Source organism: Mastomys coucha, unplaced genomic scaffold (genome assembly GCF_008632895.1).
Source record: "Mastomys coucha isolate ucsf_1 unplaced genomic scaffold, UCSF_Mcou_1 pScaffold5, whole genome shotgun sequence".
Lineage (NCBI taxonomy): Eukaryota > Metazoa > Chordata > Mammalia > Rodentia > Muridae > Mastomys > Mastomys coucha.
Genome location: NW_022196911.1, coordinates 21,900,767 through 21,921,433, shown reverse-complemented (window position 1 = coordinate 21,921,433; position 20,667 = coordinate 21,900,767). Strand labels below are relative to the sequence as shown.

Below are 20,667 nucleotides of genomic sequence, written 5' to 3'. Positions count from 1 at the left end.
ATTTTGATATCTTGGTCTTTAAATCCATTTAAAACTTTCAGGTGTTTTGAAATAGCCATCCATGCAATGAGGCCTCAGAATCTATGGCTTCCTGTATTTCAATGATCTCTTACCCATTTTACTTCTTTCAAATTACTCAAACTGTGCCTGTTAAACAGGTTCCAGGATAATACAGCCTACTGTTTCAAGGTTATGAGTTACCCTATAATAGGACATGAGCTCCTTTATAAACAATAGGTTTAGAGTCTGCTTGACACAGCTATTCCTTACACTAGTTCTGCCACTTTAGACAATGACCTCGGTCGCATTCATCCTGCCTACTGTATCCAGCCTCATCATTTCTAGACGTAAGTCAACTATCTACTGAATAAATCTTTTAGCAATAACTTTCAAATGGCTATTTAGAGGAAAGTAAGATCAGTGTTACCCTGGGTCTAGATTCAGGGGAACAATACCCATTATAAAAGCAGAAAAATTCATGACTTTATGCTGAGACACCTGATTGCTCTTTAAGTTCTCTGCTCTAGGGGAAGGTTGTATAAAATTTAAATTTAACACTTTTTTTTTACTAGAATTAAACCATTACTCTAAAAATAACTTTTACTTATCATAAGTTTCATTTGTGATTATTAAGACTAAGTTGTTTTCTTATCCTATGTCTGATATCTAACTGCAAAATTAGTCCTTTGAATATGGCATTGTTTAAAGAAACGTATGCATTGAGCTTCTTAGCTAAATTATTATCTTTCTTCTTTCAATGAGATTTTGGGGATCCGTACAAGATGACTGGTGTGATGTAGACAAGGTCTTCCATGGAGGAATTTCTCAGTGTCATTATTCATTTTGAAAGATTCAACCTCCATTTCTTCTAACACATGCACAACTGGTGTGTCTCTGAATTTATGCTTGTTGCTTTTATGCTCACACCATGTTTCATAATAGTAAAATTATATATATGATAGTAAAATTATAGTATTATATACATGTGTTTTATTTGTAATTATTAATTTTAAGTTGTTTTACTATCCTGTTTGATATCTAACTGTAAAATTAATTATTTGAATATAGAATTGTTTAAAGAAAAGTATGCATAGATATTCCTAGCTAAATTGTTATCTTTAAATAAAATTTATTACTATTAAAAAGGAGATCTGGAGATGTTTTCTCATAATCTCAAGTAAACAGTAACAATATGCTAGCATTCCTTCTAGGCTCTGCCCAACAGTTTCCAGACAACAAGCCACAGAGGCCAGGCTGCCTGTAAAAGGGGCTGTTTGGTCCATCCTCTGCCTCTTACTTTCTTATTCTCTTACTAACTCTACCCTCCCTCTCTCTCTCTCCTCTCTCTCTCTCTCAATCTCTCTCTCCTCTCTCAGTTATGGTGAGGTGGGAGGGGTGTTTTGAGGGACCCATGTTGAGGCATCCCTTATCCCTGAGGTACCAGCCATACAATGGGTATAGTATAGAATAGAGTTTATTTGGGGACAAGGGAAAGGGGAGCTCAGAATGGAGTAGAGATGGAGGAGAGAGAGAGAGAGAGAGAGAGAGAGAGAGAGAGAGAGAGAGAGAGAGAGACTAGCCAGTAACATGTGGAGAGAGGAGGGAGTATGAAGGAGAGAGAGAGGGAGAAGAGGGTCAGAGAGAATAGAGGGTCAGAGAGAATAGAGGGTAAGAGAGAGAGAGAGAGAGAGAGAAAGAGAAAGAGAGAGAGAGAGAGAGAGAGAGAGAGGGTAGAGTTAGTAAGAGAATAAGAAAGTAAGTGGCAGAGGATGGGCCAAACAGCCCCTTTTACAGGCAGCCTGGCCTCTGTGGCTTGTTGTCTGGAAACTGTTGGGCAGAGCCTAGAAGGAATGCTAGCATATTGTTACTGTTTACTTGAGATTATGAGAAATCACAGAGAACCAGGTATTTGAAAACACAGCAAAGATTAATGAATATTTTAAATGACTTTTCATTCTATCACAATGTCATTATTTCAGTGTTATAGTACTGGAATTCAAGCAACTAATGTCATTACACAAATTATTTCTTTCATCATATAGATGGAGTAACTTTAGCATTGAAAAACCAATAATACAAAAGCTCTTGCCTATAAAATGTATATTGTGAATTTTATTCTAAATAACTGATAATAGAAAGATTTTGAGTTAAAACTAGCATTAGCTTTTTTGTGTGTGAATACAAAAGCTTCATATGAAATGAGAAATGTTTACATAGAGATCCATAAAATCATGCTAAATTATAATATGGTGACATGTTCCCAAACAAAAGCTACTTGGCTAGAATCAATGTTCAGCAAGTTATGAGTTATAAGATACAAAACTACTACTGGGTTTTTAAATAACTAATTTGGATAGAGACAAACTCATCTATTAATCTGCTAGAAACCTGTGCCAGAGTTCTGGTTCTCTCTTGAAGGTAGCGAAGGGGAAAGAGCCCAGATGGCAACAAGACTTGGTTTTGCAAGAGATTAAGGTTGCTTTCTTTAATAATTGTTTACCTGATTTGACTCTAAATTACACTGAAGCCAGAAACTGCAGGACAATTAATACCAGCTGTTAAATAGGAGCCAGTTTCTTGGGAATGTAAGGGAAAGAGATTGAGTAAAGAGGCCCTTTGTTCTTTTCTCTACAGGATCTTTGTGCCAGGCCCAGAGACTAAGTGCTTTTTAACTCCTTATCAGTTAGAGAAAAGTGGCTTTCAGGAAGAAAAAGACACATTTTTAAAAAGTTTCTAATCTTTATTTCTAAGAGAAAGTAAAAAAGGGAAAAACCTATGAGACTACATCCTCTGACTATATACTCTCTCTTTTTTTTATTGGTTATTTTATTTACATCTCAAATGTTATCCTTCCTCCTGGTTTTCCCTCAGCAAACTCCCTATTCCACCCCCCCTCCCCCCTACTTCTTATGAGGGTGCTCTCCTACTCTCCCATCCATTCCCACATCACTACTCTAGCATTCCCCTACAGGGAACATCAAACCTTCACAGGACGAAGGGTCTTCCCTCCCATTTATGCCAAAGAAGGTAATTCTCTGCTACAAATGCAGTGCAGCTGTGGGTCCCTCCATGTGTACGTGTTGGTTGGTGGTTTAGTACTTGGGAGCTCTGGTGTGTCTGGTTGGTTGATATTGTTGTTCTTCCTAAGGGTTTCTAAACCTCTTCAGCTCCTTCAGTCCTTCCTCTAACTTCTCCATTGGGGTCCCCATGCTCCGTCCGATGGTTGACTGCAAGCATCAACATCTGTATTGGTAAGGTCCTGGCAAGATAAATCCTTCTAGGGGCTGAAGACCATGGTTTTGTCTATTTCTCATGTCTAGCCCTAGGCAGCCCTCTAGCCATGTATCCAGCAGCTGGTTGCTAAGCCAACCAAACCAGTTTTTTCTGAAAATGCTTAGAGGTAGATGATTGTGTTCCTCAGGCAAACCCCCATGGGTGGTTTGCGGAACTCCAACAATTCAATCTCACTCAGCTTCCTCTAGCCCATGAAAGGAAAACACTAGAGACTTACATTTATTCCAGCCAGATTTATGCCAGTAAATCTCTAACCCCAATATGCACAAGCAAAGAACACACAACTCAGTTAATATGAATGCAAACGGTAGGCCTAGGTTGGGCAAATATACCCTACACTACTCTGTTGCCCAGCTATGAAATCCCTAGCTACGTGTGGCTCCTTCAGGCTATGTGGATCTGCTCTATTTTCCACCTCTTCTTCCTCCATTTTTTTCTCCCTCCATTCTCTGCCTTGTCCTACTCCTCCTCCTCTTCCTCCTTCTCTTCCTTCTCTAAAAACTTTCAGCTCTGCCTGTTCCTTCCACTGCCCACACACAACCAATTAAGATTTCCCCTGGAATCACATCAGTATGTGATCTACTCCTCATTGGTACACCCCTCCTCAGGGAGCAGAAAATACAAACAGCAGTCCACAACATGTTTCTTTTCACTTAGTTTCAAGTTGGCTATTGGTTTGCTATATATTGCTTTTACTGTGTTTAGGTAAGGGCCATGAATTCCTGATCTTTCCAAGACTTTTAACATGAATGAATGTTGAATTTTGTCAAATGATTTTTCAGCATCTAATGAGATGATCATATGGATTTTTTTCCTTTGAGTTTGTTTACATAGTAGATTATGTTGATGTATTTCTTTATATTGAACCATTCCTGAATCCCTAGGATGAAGCCTATTTGATTAAGGTGAATGACCATTTTGATGTATTCTTGGATTCGGTTTGTAAGAATTTTATTGAGTATTTTTGCATTGGTATTCCTAAGGGAAATCGGTCTGAAGTTCTCTTTCTTTGTTGGGTCTTTGTGTGATTTACGTCTCAAAGTAATCGTGGTGTCATAGAACAAATTAGGTAGTATTTCTTCTATTTCTATTTTGTGGAATGGTTTGAAGAGTAATGGTATTAGGTCTCTTTGAAAGTCTGATAGAATTTTGCACTAAACCCATCTGGCCCTGGCCTTTTTTTGGCTGGGAGACTTTCAATGACTGCTTCTATTTTCTTAGGGGTTATGGGATTATTTAGATGGTTCATCTGATACTGATTTAACTTTAGTACCTGATATTTGACTATAATATTGCCAATTCCCTCCACATTTTCCATTTTTTTGTAGTAGGATCTGATGATTTTTTTAATTTCCTCAGTCTCCCTTTTCATTTCTGATTTTGTTAATTTGGATACTGTATCTGTGCCCTCTGGTTACCTATCTTGTTGATTTTCTCAAAGAACCAGCTCCTGGTTTTGTTGATTCTTTGTATAGTTCTCTTTCTTTTTACTTGGTTGATTTCAGCCCTGTGTTTGATGATTTCCTGCTATCTACTCTTCTTGGATGTATTTGCTTCTTTTTGTTCTAGAGCTTTCAGATGTGCTGTTAAGCTGCTAGTGTATGCTCTATCCAGTTTCTTTAGGAGCATTCATAGCTATGAGTTTTCCTCTTAGCACTGCTTTCATTGTGTCTCATAAGTTTGGGTATGTTGTGCCTTCGTTTTCATTAAATTATAAAAAGTCTTTAATTTCTTTCTTTATTTCTTCCTTGACCAAGTTATCATTGAGTAGAGTGTTGTTCAACTTCAATGAGTATGTGAGCTTTCTGTGATTTTTGTTGTTATTGAAGACCAGCCTTAATCCATGGTGGTATGATAGAATGCATGGAATAAATTCAATCATCTTGTTTCTATTGAGGCTTGTATTGTATCCAATTATATGGTCAATATTGGAGAAGGTAACATGAGGTGCTGAGGAGGTATTATTTTTTGTTTTGTTTTAGGGTGAAATGTTCTTTAGATACCTGTTAAATCAGGTATCTGATTTAATAGATACCTTTTGTCTCTCTTTAGTTTCTGTTTGCATGATCTGTCTATTGGTGAGAGTGGGGTTTGAAATTGCTCACAATAACTGTGTGATGTTCAATGTGTGCTATGAACTTCAATAATGTTTCTTTTACTAACATTGGTGCCCTTGCGTTAGGAGCATAGATGTTCAGAATTGAGAGTTCATCTTGACAGATTCTTTCCTTTGATAAGTATGAAGTGTACTTCCTAATCTTTTTTGATAACTTTTGGTTGAACACCAATTTTATTCGATATTAGAATGGCTACTCCAGCTTGTTTCCTGGTACCATTTGCTTGGAAATTTTTTTCCAGCCTTTTACTCTGAGCTAGTGTCTGTCTTTGTTTCAGAGGAGCATTTCCTGTATACAGCAAAATGTCCTGTTAACATATCCAGCTTAATAGTCTATGTCTTTTTATTAGGAAATTGAGTCCATTAATGTTGAGAGATGTTAGGGACCAATGATTTTTGCTTCCTGTTATTTTTGTTGTTAGGGGTGGAATTATATTTGTGTGGTTATCTTCTTTTGGGTTTATTGTAAGAAAATTAATTTCTTGATTTTTCTTCAGTGTAGTTTTCCTCTTTACGTTGAAGTTTTCTAACTATTATCCTTTGTAGGGCTTGATTTCTGGAAATATATATATTTTTAAATTTGGTATTGTCATGGAATATCTTGGTTTCTCCATCTATAGTAGTTGATAATTTTGCTGGGTATAGTAGCCTGGTCTGACATTTTTGTTGTATTAGGGTCTGTATGACTTTTGCCCAAGTTGTTCTAGCTCTTAGAGTCTCTGTTGAGAAGTCTGCTGTAATTCTGTTAGGTCTGACTTTATATGTTACAGGACCTTTTCTCCTCACTGTTTTTAATATTCTTTCTTTGTTCTGTGCATTTGCTGTTTAGATTACTGTATGATGGGAGAAATTCCTTTTCTGGTTCAATCTATTTGGAATTCTCTAGGCTTCTTGTATGTTCATGGGCATCTCTTTCTTTAGGTTAGGGACATTTTCTTCTATAAGTTTGCTGAAGATGTTTACTGGCCCTTGAGTTGGGAATCTTTGCTCTCTTCTAAACCAATTATTATTAGGGTTGTTCTTTTCATTGTGTCCTGGATTTGCTAGATGTTTTGGGTTAGGAGCTTTTTGCAGTTTTCATTTTCTTTGACTGTTGTGTCAGTGTTTTCTATGGTATCTTCTCACCTGAGCTTCTGTCTTCTATCTCTTGTATTTTGTTTGTGATGCTTGGATCTATGACTCCTGATCTCTTTCCTAGGTATTCTATTTGCAGGGTTGTTTCACTTTGTGATTTCTTTATTGTTTTTATTTCCATTTTTTAGGTCCTGGATGGTTTTGTTCAATTCACCTGTTTGGTTGTGTTTTCCTGTATTTCTTTAAGGGATTTTTGTGTTTCCTCTTCATGGGCTGTTTACCTGTTTTCTCCTGTATTTCATTAAAAGAGTTATTTATGTCCTACTTAAATCCTTCATCATCATCATGAGATGTGATTTTAAATCAGAATCTTGCTTTTCATGTATGTTGGAATATCTAGGGCTTGCTGTGGTGGGAGAACTGGTTTCTGATGATGCAAAGCAGCCTTGGTTGCTATTGCTTATGTTTTTGTGCTTGCTTTTCACCATCTGGTTATCTCTGGTGTTTCCTGGTCTTGCTGGCTCTGACTGGAGGTTGTTCTTCCTGTGAGCCTGTGACCCTAGGTATGTCAGCACTTCTCTGATCTTAGCTGTGTCCCTACTCTTTGGAGACAAGCTATCTCCAGGCAGGATTGGGGTTCAAAGTGCTCTGGCACATTGTTAGCTCCAGGGGAAGATGGAAACCAGAAGTATCAGGTCCTATCTGCTCAGGAGTTCCTGGGGCCTCTGGGCCCCAGGCAGGACCCACTTGGGCCAGGTTTTGGGATAGTAGTGGTGATCTCACATGTGGGCATATATGTGTCTGCACTCCTGGGTGACAAGCTGTCTCCAGGCAGCATTGGGTGTGGAGAACTGTGGCACAGGGTCAGTTTTAGGGGCTGGTGCCTGAGGTGTGGGGTAAGGGAGAGATTGAGCAAAGTGGCCCTTTTTTCTTTTCTCCACAGGACCTCTTAAGGCTAAATGGTTTTTTTGTTGTTGTTTGTTTGTTTGTTTTTGAAGTAAAAATTTTTTTTAATTTTATCTGTCATTTTTTAATTGTTTCTTTTTTTATAATATATTGTCTTTATTTACATTTCAAATGTCCTCCCCCTTCCTGGTTTTCCCTCTGGAAAAAAAATTGTTCCCTTCCCCCTCCCCCTGCTCACAAACCCACCTTCTCCTACTTCCTGGCCCTGGCATTCCCCTACTCTGGGGCATAGAACCCTCACAGGACCAAGGGCCTCTCTTTCCATTGCTGACCAACTAGGCCATCCTCTGCTACTTATGCAGCTAGAGCCATGAGTCCCACCATGTGTACTCTTTGGTTGGTGGTTTAGTCCCTGGGAGCTCTAGGGGTACTACTGGTTAGTTCATATTGTTGTTCCTGCTAAGTGGTTTTTTAACTCCTTGCCAGTTAGGGAAAAGTTATTTTCAGGAAAAAAAGAGGCAATTTTTAAAAAGTTTCTAATCTTTTTTTCTCTGAGAAAGTAAAAGAGGGAAAAACCTATCAGACTATATGCTCTCTTAATTTCTGTTACTTTACTCTCTTAATTTCTAAGTTACTCTGCTGTTCCTCTTCTTCCTTGTAATTTTGCACTCTCCTTCTGCTGCCTGATGTTGTCTTTACTAGTTTTTTAATAGATCACATGGATTTCCAAAGCATCCTTTTTTTACAAAAATAAATTCAAATCATAAATTGAAAAACAGGTTACAACAGAGATGTTTATATGTGTTGCTATTAAGCTAGTATTCTAGCTAGATATTTATTACCTGTCACTAGCTCCACAGGTTCATTGAGAGCCTAAAACTATAATTTTTTTGTCTAAGTTAGCATTGAATTTTTATGTAGAAAACTCAGTCAATATTCTATCTTCTGTACTTGCACCTACATTAAATTGTTCCTTCCTTTTCATGGTTTTTGTTTTACAGTTCTAAGGAATGTATTCTAAGTTGTAAATGACTGCTTTCTCTCTCAGAAAAAAATTCATTCATGACACATGAAGCAGATGTCTAATTTTAGTCTTCATATACTCAGAGAGGGCCTTAAGTGCAGTCCTATTATAAATTGTTTAATAACTATTAATATAACTTTAGGAATCCTTATAGAACCAGCACTAGGAATGAGGAATTCTTCTATTTGTCTGTATAGCATCACTACAAGGCAGTACATATTCCTTGATTTGCAGAAAATCTGCTCTATATGGTGGGCTAATGCCTAGGGAATATAATATTAATTTCATAAGTACAGAAAAGGCATATCATTAGCAGGATTTTATCTTGTTAATGTCATCCCTTGGCCTTGCCTTGTTAATGGCAAGGGGTCATTCACTGCAGTTCACATTCCATAATGAATCCATCTTGGGAAGATCACCTGATAACCTTTATCCTTTCCTAGGTGGTTCCTGACATTAACCACTTTGTACCCAACAATACTATAGTACTGATGTCAGAGAATGGATCTTCAAGAAATTCAAATTGCTCACTTCAAAATAATGTAATAATGTGATAATGTAAAATGGAGGTACTTATAATGCCAAAAATAGTTCATTGTACTTCTTATATGAGTTCCTATTTAATGTAGTTTGACATACTAAACTAATAAAAATATTTATTTTCAATTTAAAAAAATGTTTGCTCATAAATGATTTATGTGGGAGAAAAAAAATTTCCTATTATGTAAAGTGAAGCTTTAGATGAGAAGTCTCTGAGCAAGTAAAGTGCAGTGCTATTTATTTATATGGCTAATAATTCAATATGGAAGCATGAAAAAAATACATCTTGAGGGCAACATATACAAAGTTCTTGGAAAGCCTAACAAACTTTTACAGAGCACAATCCTAAAACAAAACTAGGATGGTAAAAGAAATTTAAAAAAAAAAATAACAAGACTTAAGATGCAAAAATAAACAAAATGTCTTTTTCCTCCGTTTAAAATTTTGCAAGGCTCAGCCTATGATCTAATCTATTGTATTTCATCTATATCTATCTATCTTTCTATCTATCTATCTGTCTATCTGTCATCTATCTATTATTCATCATTGTGTGTGATGTGTGAGGGGTTTTTTATTCTTCAGAATATATGACAATGGCAGAGGAAAGGGAAAGATTACATTGAGATGGCTGTGCTGATTTTCGTATAAAAATTAAATGCTTCTCTTTCAAATCAACTATATTGGGTCCATCATGAAAGAGATTAATAAAGACTAGCCTTTACTTTTACTCCACTACAAGGTAAAACTAAGAACTATTCCTCAATTCTTGACTAAATATTATTAACCACACCTACCAATTCCTTACCGCTGAGAAAATTACATCCTAAATGGAAGACGAGGAATGATTTAGTGAATATAGAAAGAAAGAACAGCTTCATTGCTGAAAAATGTTATAACAATACACACCTGATATCATTTACATGTTTGGGCAAAGATGTAGCCTTGAATCCTCATCATCAAAAATTGTCTAGCAATACATGAAGATGAAAAACTCTGAATATAAAAAAGTCACTGAGGAAAATTACATGCAATTCTTTGGGTAATGAACTAGAGCTTGAAAGATGATGATGGCCATTAACTAAAAATCATGGCTAGCAAACTACTTAGATAGATAGGTATTGGAAGACTTGTAGAAACCCAAATATAAAGTGTGTTCAGAGTTCGAGTTTCACTGGGAACTCATAGTGGGTCAGTGTAGTGGCTATTCCTGAAGGTCAACTTGACTATATCTGGAATGACCCACAATCCAGAAGTGGAAGGCACACCTGTTATCCAGATCTTGAAGCTGGAAGACACAAGTTTCTGACCTGGATCTTAATATGGAGATTTTGAGGCACAGTGGTCATGAGAAGCTCAGGCTCAGGCAAGGTAGTACACATCATTAATTCCAGGATACTGAAGTAAGGAGAACTCTGAGTTGTAGGTAAGCCTGGGACAAAGCAAGTTCCAGATACAGGGGTGATGGCACACATCTTTAATCTGGGCCACATCTTCTACTAGAGGCCTACATAAGGGCATTGGAAGAAGGACTCACTCTTCTTCGACTGCTTGCACTTCCTTGTCAACATATTTGTTAGAACCTACTTCTACAGAAGACCAATGTATACAACTAGTCTTGTGGGACTGAGCAACTACTAGATTCTTGGACTTCCCATTCACAGCTGCCCATTTTTAGGTTAGTTGGACTACAGCTTGTAAGTCATCACAATAAATTCATTCAATACAGAAACACATTCCTTAAGTTCTGTGACTCTACAGAACTCTGACTAATATAGAATTTGATACCAAGAATGATTCTTGATAAGCAGAAATATAAGGACGAATCTTGAATCAGCTTAATAATTTGCCAGCACCTTCTAATTCATCATCCAAGTACTGAAATCTTTCCTGTTATTCTCTCTCCTGGGAGCTCAGAAAATATTCAAGGCCAGTGGTGGAGATTATATTTCAAACTTAAACAGCTAATGCCTTTGATTATCTAGATCCATCAATTGTAACTGGCAATGGATTAGGTGATCTGGTATACAAAAGTTTTTATAATTTGGGGTGAGAAAAGAAAGATTTTGTTGGTTTGTTGCTCTTAGTATCTCTGGACAAATTGATGATGTAAAAGAATGAGCTGTAAGATAAAATTGAATGGTTCCAGATACAAATAAACAATCTAAAGTTTTCTAATTGTCCCCTTGAAGAGAATCTTCTTTCTAGCAGCCATAGAGCTCAAGTTGCAGAATATCAAACTGAAGGCCTCATTATAAGGTTGGCTGATTCACAGTAAAAATTCAACTCTCAGCCTCAGAGAGTATCAGCAGTTAAAGTAAGGGAATTAATTGTCAAAGAATGAGATCCTATAACTTCGTATGGGGGTGTGTGGGAAGACCCTATTGAAATTGAGAACTTTGAAACCTCATATTCTCAAGGGTTTACTTCACCTTAGAAAGTAGTACCCCAAGCCCCCACCCCTTGAGATACTGCCTTTTTCACATGATGAAATTAATCTTTCAGAGTTGGATAAACCAAGAGCGACTGTCTCTGAAGAAAATACTGGGCAAAACAGTACCAATGTTCCTCAAGGCCCACAAATAATTTCTCTTAGACCTATAACCAGACTCATGGCAAGGCAGGCCCCTAGAGGGATGGTAGAAAGTGTAGTCCATGAAGAAATGCCCAACACTACTAAAGACCTTACGGAGTTTGCTAAGTCATTCAAGCAGAAGTCTGGAAAATACATGTGGGAGTGGATTTTAAGGGTGTGGGATAATGGTGGAAGGAACAAAAAACTAGATCAGGCTGAGTTTATTGACATGGGCCCTCTGAGTGGAGATTCTAGGTTTAATATGGAAGGTTACACAGGTAAAATCAGAAGATTGTTTGAATGGTTGGCTGAAGTGTTTATCAAAAGACAACCTACTGAAAAGGAGTTGGAGATGCCTGAATTGGGATTTTAAGGCTCAGGGAAATTTTAATGCTGAGTGAATATGTTGTGTAAACCCTAATCCTCCACAATGGGAAGGCCCAGAAAACTTGCCCTTCAGGAATCCTATAAGACACAAACTGGCGAGAGAGGCACCAGCACATTTGAAGAGTTTTGTTCTTTCCCTTTTCCTTGTGCCAGACCTTAGAGCTGGAGATATTGCTGCTCAACTGGATGAATGAATGTAGTGGGTTTAATTGGGCCCTGAAGTAGCAAGGGCCAGGTAGCAGCTTTGAATCACCAGAGACAAGGTAATCATAGTTATTATAACGGGCAGCATATACAAAACGACATTTATAATGACCTAGCCCATAAAGGTCAGCACAGGAGAGGTGAAATTTATAATGGCATGACTTGTATAGAGCTTTGGTACTGGCTAGTCAATCATGGTGTTTCCAGTCATGAAATAGATAGGAAGCCTACTGCATATCTGTTTGACCTGTATAAGCAGAAAAATTCTCAAACAAATGAAAGAAAATCTACATTGGATCATGGCAAAGGCAATCTCGGCTAGTGAAACAATTTCCTGACTTGGGCCAGTTTGCAGACCCAGAACCCCATGAATGAAGCAGTAGCCAGGTTCCCCTGAGGAAGGATCTTGAATACACATCTAAAAGTTTTGCTGTTAGCCTTTCTCCAGTTTTTCCCTCAGAAGGACCTATTCCTTTTTACACTGGGGTAACTGTACACTGGGGGACAGGAAATAGTCAGACTTTGTGGGGTCTATCAGATACTGGTTCTGAATTGACACTGATCCCAAGAGTTCCTAAGAAACACTGTGACCCTCCAGTTAAAGTAGTGGATTATGGAGGACAGGTGCTTAATCGAGTTTTGGCTTATGTCCAACTCACAGTAGGTCCAGTTGGTCACCCAATACATCTTGTAGTCATCTCACCAGTTTCAGAAGGTATAATTGGGATAGATATTAGATGTTGGTAGAATTTTCACAGTTGTTCCCTGACCCATGGAGTGAAGGCTATTATGGTTGGAAAGGCTAAATGGAAGCCTTTAGAGTCACCTCTACTAAAGAAAATAGTGAATCAAAACAGTAGTGTATTCCTGGAGGAATTGCAGAAATTACTGCCACCATCAAAGACTTGAGAGATGAATTGGCTGCTGGTCCCTAGCACATCTCCCTTTAACTCTCCTATCTGGCCAGTGTAGAAGACACATGGATCATGGAGAATGACAGTTGACTACTGAAAACTATATCAGGTAGTAATTCCAATTACAGCTTCTGTACCAAATGTAGTTTCATCACTTGAGCAAATTTGCACATCTCCTGGTACCTGATATGGAGCTATTGATCTTCCAACTGCCTTCTTCTCAGTATCTGTCCATAAGGACCACCAGAAGCAATTTGCTTTCAGTGGGTAAGGGCAACAGTATACCTTCGTCTGGTGTAGTGTTTGCTGCTACAACCAAGAGCTCTACCGTGCTCCGGGCTCCACCACAGTCACACCGCAAGTGGTGAACTTGCTCCTCCATGACCAGTACCAGGGCACAGCAGGGCAGTGTCTGAGCAAAAGGGATTGGGAAAGATGATGCTTGCTTGCCAGAGGTCCCATACTCTGGGCTGTGCGCTCTGTCCAGCCGGGTAGGTGTCTGGCTGTGTGAAGCCACAGGATCCCAGTCTGGGCAAGGAGCAGAGGGAGACAGTGGGAGGCAGAGGGAGACAGAGGGGCCCTTGGCAGGTTCTAGCTCATTTAGAGTCACAGGCAACACTGGACACTGTGGAGGAGCTGAGAACAAATTGGGGGCCCCAGAGCAGCTCAGTCTGCCCTGAGGCCAAAGAGAGAAGGGGGCAGGGGCAGGAAGCAGCCGCCTGGTTGTTCCAGTGCAGCAGACACAAGCCGGCACCATCAGGTCGTGTGGTTGTAAGGGCCGGGCACACAGGGCTCGACTAGTTGAAAGGAGGCATTGCATGGTTGTAAAATGTTTTATTATAGAAAAGAGAGAGAAGAGATAGGAAAGTTGAGTCATCTCCACATGACTGTCATGGAGAGGGGGAAGGGAAGAGGGGAAAGTAAAGAAGAGAAGAGGCTAAGAGGGAAAGAAGAGGAGAGGAGATAGGAGGAGAACAGAGGGGAGGAGAGAAGGGAAGGAAAGGGAAGAGAGGAAAGGAGGAAAGGGAAGAGTAAGGGAGGGGCAAACCGCCCCTTATATGTTGGGCTGGGCTATCTGTCTATGGGGCGGGGCTATCTGTCTGTGGGGCGGGGCTATCTGTCTGTGGGGTGGGGCTATCTGTCTGTGGGGCGGGGCTATCTGTCTGTGGGGCGGGGCATGTCTGGCTGTGGTCAGATGACTGGGGGTAGAGTCCAGCCAGAATGCTGGGAGGTTGGGGCATTGTCTACATGATTGATAACACGGGCTATTGGAGTTGGAGGGCTCGTGGAATCAGCTATCCATGTCTGAGAACATGTCTCCAATGTTTCTGTCCCTTTTGAAATCTTTCACTGGGTCTCTGAAAGTTAAGACTCACTCAACCAAAACACAGACTGCTTTCCATGGTCCAACATACCTTTAAAGTTTTGTCTCAAGGATATATTAACTGTCCTGCTCTGTGTCATAACTTAGTTAGAAGGGATCTGGATTGTCTGTCTCTTTCACAAAATATCTCATTGGTGCACTATGTTAATGACATTATGCTGATTAGACCAAATAAGCCAGAAGTAACAACCACTTTGGACTCATTAGTAACACATATATGTATCAGAGTATGGGAAATATATCCAACCAAGACTCAAGGACCGTCTACCTCAGTGAAATTCTTAGGAGTTCAGTGGTGTGGGACATGCACAGATATTCCTTCTAAGGTGAAAGATAAGTTATTGTACCTGGCCTCTACCACCAAGAAAGAAGTATGTTTAGTTGGTCTATTTGGATTCTGGAGTGAGCACATTCCTCCCTTGGGTGTTATTCAGGCCCATTTACCCAGTGACTTGGAAAGCTACTAGCTTTTTGAGGAGAATGGAATAGAAGAAGGCTTCTCAATAAGTCCAGGCTGCTGTACAGGTGGCAGACCAGAATTGGGAAATTTGGTGAGAAAGACATCTGGCATAAGTCTGTGGATAGATCTCTCCAAATGGGCAAAGGATGTGAAGATATTTGTGTCCCATGTAAATGTTCACCAAAAGGTGGCTTCAGCTGAGGAGGAGTTCAATAATCATATCGATAAGTTGACCCATTCCATGAAGAGCCAGCCTCTTTCCCCAGCCATCCCTGTCATTCCTCAATGAGCACATGAAGTAAGTGGCCATGGTGGCTTAGATGGAGGTTATGTTTGGGCTTAACCACATGAACTTCCACTCACCAAGGAAGACCTGGCTTCAGCTGCTGATGAATCCAAGATTTGCCAACAGCAGAGACCAACACTGAGCCCTACATATGACACTATTCCTTGAGGTGATCAATTATCAATCTGGTGGCAAGTTGAGTACTTGGACCACTTCCTCCGTAGAAAAGACAACATTTTGTTTTTACTGGAGTAGACACCTATTCTGGCTATGGATTTGCCTTTCCTGTACATAATGCTTCTGCCAAACCCACCATCTGTCTACTTACCATGTTCCGTACCATTCTGAAGCAGCTGGTCATATAGAAAGATGGAATGGGCTTTTGAACACACAGTTACAGCACCAATTAGGTGGTAGCAGCATGGAGAGCTGGGGCAGAGTTCTACAGAAGGTGGTATATGCCTCGAATCAGCATCCAATATATGGTATAGTTTCTCCCTTAGCTGGGATCCACTGGTCTAGTAACCAATAGGTGGAAAACAGAATAGTTCCACTCACTATCATTCCTAGTGACCCTCTAGGAAAATTTTTGCTTCCTGTTCTGACAACTGTAGGTTCTGGTGCCTTAGAAGTTTTGGTTCTAAGGGTGGGGAGTACTCCTACCAGGAGCCACAACAAATATTCCATTGAACTGGGAGCTCAGACTTCCTCATGGTCATTTTGGGCTTCTAATGCCCTTAAACCAACAGGCTAAGAAAGGAATGACAGTGTTAGGAGGGGTGATAGATCCAGATTCCCATGGGGAAATTGGATTTCTTTTCTCCACAATGGAGGAAAGAAGGATTGTGTTGGGAGTGCAGGAGATTCTTTAGGGCCTCTCTTAGTGCTACCATGTTCTGTCATTTAAGTCAGTGGGAAACTACAACAGCCTAGTTTAAGCAGGATGACCAGGGGCACAGATTCATCAGGAATGAAGGAATGGGTCACTCCTCCAGAAAAGAAGTCAAGACTTGCTGAGTTGCTTTCAGAGGATGGAGGAAATAGTAGAGGAATGTAGCTATAAATACCATCTAAAGGTAAGTGACCAGTTGAAGAAATGAAGATTACAAAGTAATCTGAATGCTTCTGTTCTATTTTGCTAAGAGCAAATGTGTATAGACATTTGTGCTTTCTTTCAATTTTTCTTAACATCAATAGATATTTAAGTGTAGATACTAAAAGAATGTTCCCAAGAGACATTGACATATTCTAAACTTACAAACGCATTTGCTATTGTACAAGGAATAGTTCTATCATGTTATGTGTATTTATGATCAGGTTTTTATTTCGCTTGGACAGGAGATATTGTTTGTGACAAGTTGACAAGGGGTGGATTGTAATGGCTATTCTGGGCTGACAACTTGACTATATCTGAAATAAACTACAAGCCAGAATTTAAGGGCACACCTGTGACCCAGATCTTGAGGCTGAAAGACACAAGTTTCTGACCTAGATCTTGGCTTGGAGATATTGAGGCATAGTGGCCATGAAAAGTGTAGGCCGAGGCATGGTAGTACACACCTTTAGTACCAGGGGACTGAAGCAAGGAGATCTCTGAGTTCAAGGTCAGCCTGGGCAAAGCAAGTTGGTGCAAGGGTGGTGGTACATAACTATAATCTGGGCCACACCTTCTGCTAGAGGCCTACATAAGAACATTGAAAGAAGGAAGACTCACTCTTTTTTGATTGCTTCCACTTCCTTGCCAACACATTTGTTAGAAGACCACCTGAAACAACTAGCCTCATGGGACTAAGCAACTACCAGGTTCTTGGACTTCCCCTCCACAGCTGCCCATTTTTTGGTTAGTTGGACTGCAGACTGTAAGTCATCACAATAAATTCTCTCAATATAGAGACACATTCCATAAGTTCTATGACTCCACAGAACCCTGACTAATACAGTCAGATAACCATTTTGTGAAAACAGTTCATGTATCACTAAAGCGTGATTTTGTTTTGAAAAAATCTAAGTGTGAAATTTTATGAAGTGTTAAGTATGAAATTTTAAGAACCTATAGTAGATAATTAGCTGAAGCTGTGCAAGTGGACGTAAGTTGTATTTTTGAATGGCATGTTTCAATGTCTCTTCAGACCTCTTCTGTTATTGGTAAGCCTGCCCACAACACCCATGATATTTCACTTAAGAATATCTAAGTTCAGACTTCTCAGACTGAAACCAAACTACAGAAAGGATTTATTATCAGCCCCACATAATGATTTTCACTGAAGGCTAATATTTCAAAGTAAGTACAACTTTGAATGTCCTACATAATATCATCAAGAATCATAAGGGACATTTTCATTAAACTTTTGATCATAGAGCTGGGATGAATCAGAAGAGAAACATGTATTCCAGTACAAGTATTTATAACATGTAATTCTACACCAGATAGCTGAAAAAAAACCTTTTCATCCATCTAACAACTTATAAATGTAAAAATTGCACCTGATTCCATAATGTAATAGAAGACCTCATAAGAATAAAAATTGAAGAATTATGTTTTATTTTGTGTGGTTACCTTTTCTACCTGCTGTGAATAAGTGAGTAGATAGGGACTATGTTATAGAACATAGTCCCCAAATTCTTTATCCTAATGTATTATATGACAAAATTAATTTTTTCTTCTTATTTAGAGAGTCATCATTCCTTAATACTTGGGAGTAAATTTGGTGTGGTAAGTCTGGGTACTTTAAATTTGTTACTTTAAAGTTTTGCAAGTCAAAGTTCTATATTTCCACTTCTTTAATGTATATAGCACTGCTAATATAAAATCTGAATATGAAAATAATTCAATTTATTAAAGTACTTACTACTATTACAATTTTTATTTTTCAAGTGAATTAAAGAATTTTTTGAAGTTCAACAATGTCTTTCACTATTTCCAACAGATTGAAGAACCAGATAAGATTATTATTCAGCCACTACCAGTTATTGTAATTGTAAGTTCACCTTTGTACTTAGTAAATAACAAGCTATAGGTTTTTAAATTTTTATATTTAATAAATAGATTATACAATGAAAGGTAATTTCCTCCCCGCTCCATCCCCTGTACATCTGTTTGTACATACTATTGACAGATGACTTATTGGTAACTGTTTTTAAGAGTGTGATAGAAGCATTGATAGACTATTTTTTTTTTATCTTAGGCTATGGCTTTTTTGGATTATGTGAAGGAGTGTTAAACAAGAGTATTTATAAAGCATAAATTGGCTAATATTTTAGGAGTGAAGTAAAAGTGCATAAAGAACACATAGAAAATATTGGAGAAAATATGCAAACCCTGAAATAATAGAACATCACATGTATGTATAATTATAAAGCAATGTAGAAAAACCTATGCTCTGGTTTTAAGTTGATGGCTAGATCTCACTTCATGGAAGAATGGAGAAAAGAAAAGATATAATGCGGAGCTGGAGAGATGGCTCAGTGGTTAAGAGCACTGACTGCTCTTCCAGAAGTCCTGAGTTCAAATCCCAGGAACCACAAGGTGGCTCACCATCCGCAATGAGATCTGATGCCTTCTTCTGGTGTTTCTGAAGACAGCAACAGTGTACTTAGATATAATAATAAAATAAATCTTTAAAAAAAAGAAAAGATATAATGTAAGAATATCGAGTGCATGATGATATTCTATATAGGTAGTATATTTTATAATATAGAGAAAAACAAGAAAAAAAGAGAAATTTTGTTCTGCACTATATAGTTCAAATAAATATCTCCAGTTTTGCTCCTCAAATAAGTGCCTATCAAAGTTTCTGTTAGGTCATTTTCTCTCCAGTGACTTTCTAAGGCAGGACCAGCTGGGAAGCTCGGACCTCACAAGTGGCAGGGCAGCCAGGACAGGATCCTCTCAACCTCCATCTACAACTAGGAGTGCCAGCAGTAGATCTGCAGCCCTCTCTGTCCCTTCCCTGCAAGCAGAGAGCCTGCCTTCAGGGAGTGCTTCAACCCAGAGACTCTAGTGAGATCTGCCATTTTCTCTCTGGTGACTTTCTTTCTTTCTTTTTTTTTTTCTTTTAAAAACATTTTATTTAAGAACCATACATGGATACACCCTTTCAATCAATTCTATTCTCATTTCCCAGGCCCCAAACTTCCCCTTGAAATTTCCCAATTTCATGTGTTCTCTCTTGTTTTCTCTTATTCTCTCTCTTGTCTTCTCTCTCTTGTCTTCTCTCTCTTGTCTTCTCTCTCTCTCTCTCTCTCTCTCTCTTGTCTTCTCTCTCGTCTTCTCTCTCTCTCTCTCTCTCTCTCTCTCTCTTTCTCTCTCTCTCTCCCCCTCTCTGTTGAAGACAGTTTGATTCCTGTGTATTTAGCATTGATGTTCCTCATGTCTTACCTTTCTTTACTTCTTCTCTTTCTCATTGGACTCCTCAGTGTTCCCTTCTTAATCTGGATGCCTTTCTTCTGAATACTGTTGCTCTCTGCCTTCTTGGAAGTTTGACTCAGACCCTGTACTATGTTTTAAACAAAGTACAGATCTTCATATCTGTTGTTTGCTCTCATGTATGCTGGCTTCCTTTCTTTCACCTCTGGATGCACTTCCTTCATCTCCCTAGAAGCAGCACTTTTCCTTAGGTCATTTTATGTTATCTCTTGTATTCATTGTGGGGGCCCAGGACTAATTCTTTCATTTAAATTTAAACAGAGGATTTTGTTGAGGTGTATCAATGTTTAGAAAACAATCATTTTGGGTTGTGACTGTTTGGCACGATCATCTTTGTATCCCACATTATAGCAATTTTTCATATTGTCCAGCCATCTTTGTTCTGGTTGATATTTATCCTCTATTCTTGGTTTTATTAATAAATGTCACACTTCACATATAAGAGTATGTGTTTATCACAGTAGCTGGCAACATAAACATGGGAGAACAGGGCCTAAAAATGAGGTAGACTAATGTCTCACGCAATAGTCAACTTTATTAGAGCATCAAGCAATTTAGACTGAAGGTTAAGAAGAATCACACGAGTAAGGTGTTGGTTGAAAAAAGACAAGCTGCATGTGGTAAAAACATGTTTTTATAGAGACGTTATGAATAACAACAGTCGAGGAAAACTCACTCCTATCTGCTATTCCCGAGAGGAATATGAAAACACATTCCAAGGACAATTTTATTTTGAAGAAGATTCTTGCTTTCTTGGAGTTTTCTCATAAGCACTCAGACTCTTCACATGACACCATTTTGGACTGTGTTCCAACAGATACAGTTGGGATTCCTCTTCATAATTTGAAGCTCCTTTCTGGACCTTGTGTGGCTAAGAGTTCCAGCATTCCATTTCTTCTGGGATCCTTCTCTTTTGTGTTTGGTACACCAGAGAGAGCGCATTATGAGCTTGATTCAAATAGTCAGCAATGACTTAAATATATATGCTCTATGATCTTGGCCATCTATCACTATTTTTTTAAACTTTTATTTCATTATGATGAGAAAAGTTACATGATTTCAATTTATCTGAATTTGTTA

The 20,667-nt window shown here is 38.7% G+C and overlaps 1 long non-coding RNA gene across 1 annotated transcript in view; it reads left to right on the top strand.

Moving 5' to 3' along the window:
* The first annotated feature begins 244 nt into the window (after window positions 1–244).
* Window positions 245–20,667, top strand: part of LOC116077865 — a 28,825-nt gene continuing 8,402 nt past the window's right edge. Inside the window, exons 1-3 of the long non-coding RNA XR_004113359.1 lie at window positions 245–347; window positions 17,834–17,874; window positions 18,089–18,139. This is a non-coding gene — a long non-coding RNA (uncharacterized LOC116077865). The remainder of the gene's footprint in view (window positions 348–17,833; window positions 17,875–18,088; window positions 18,140–20,667) is intronic.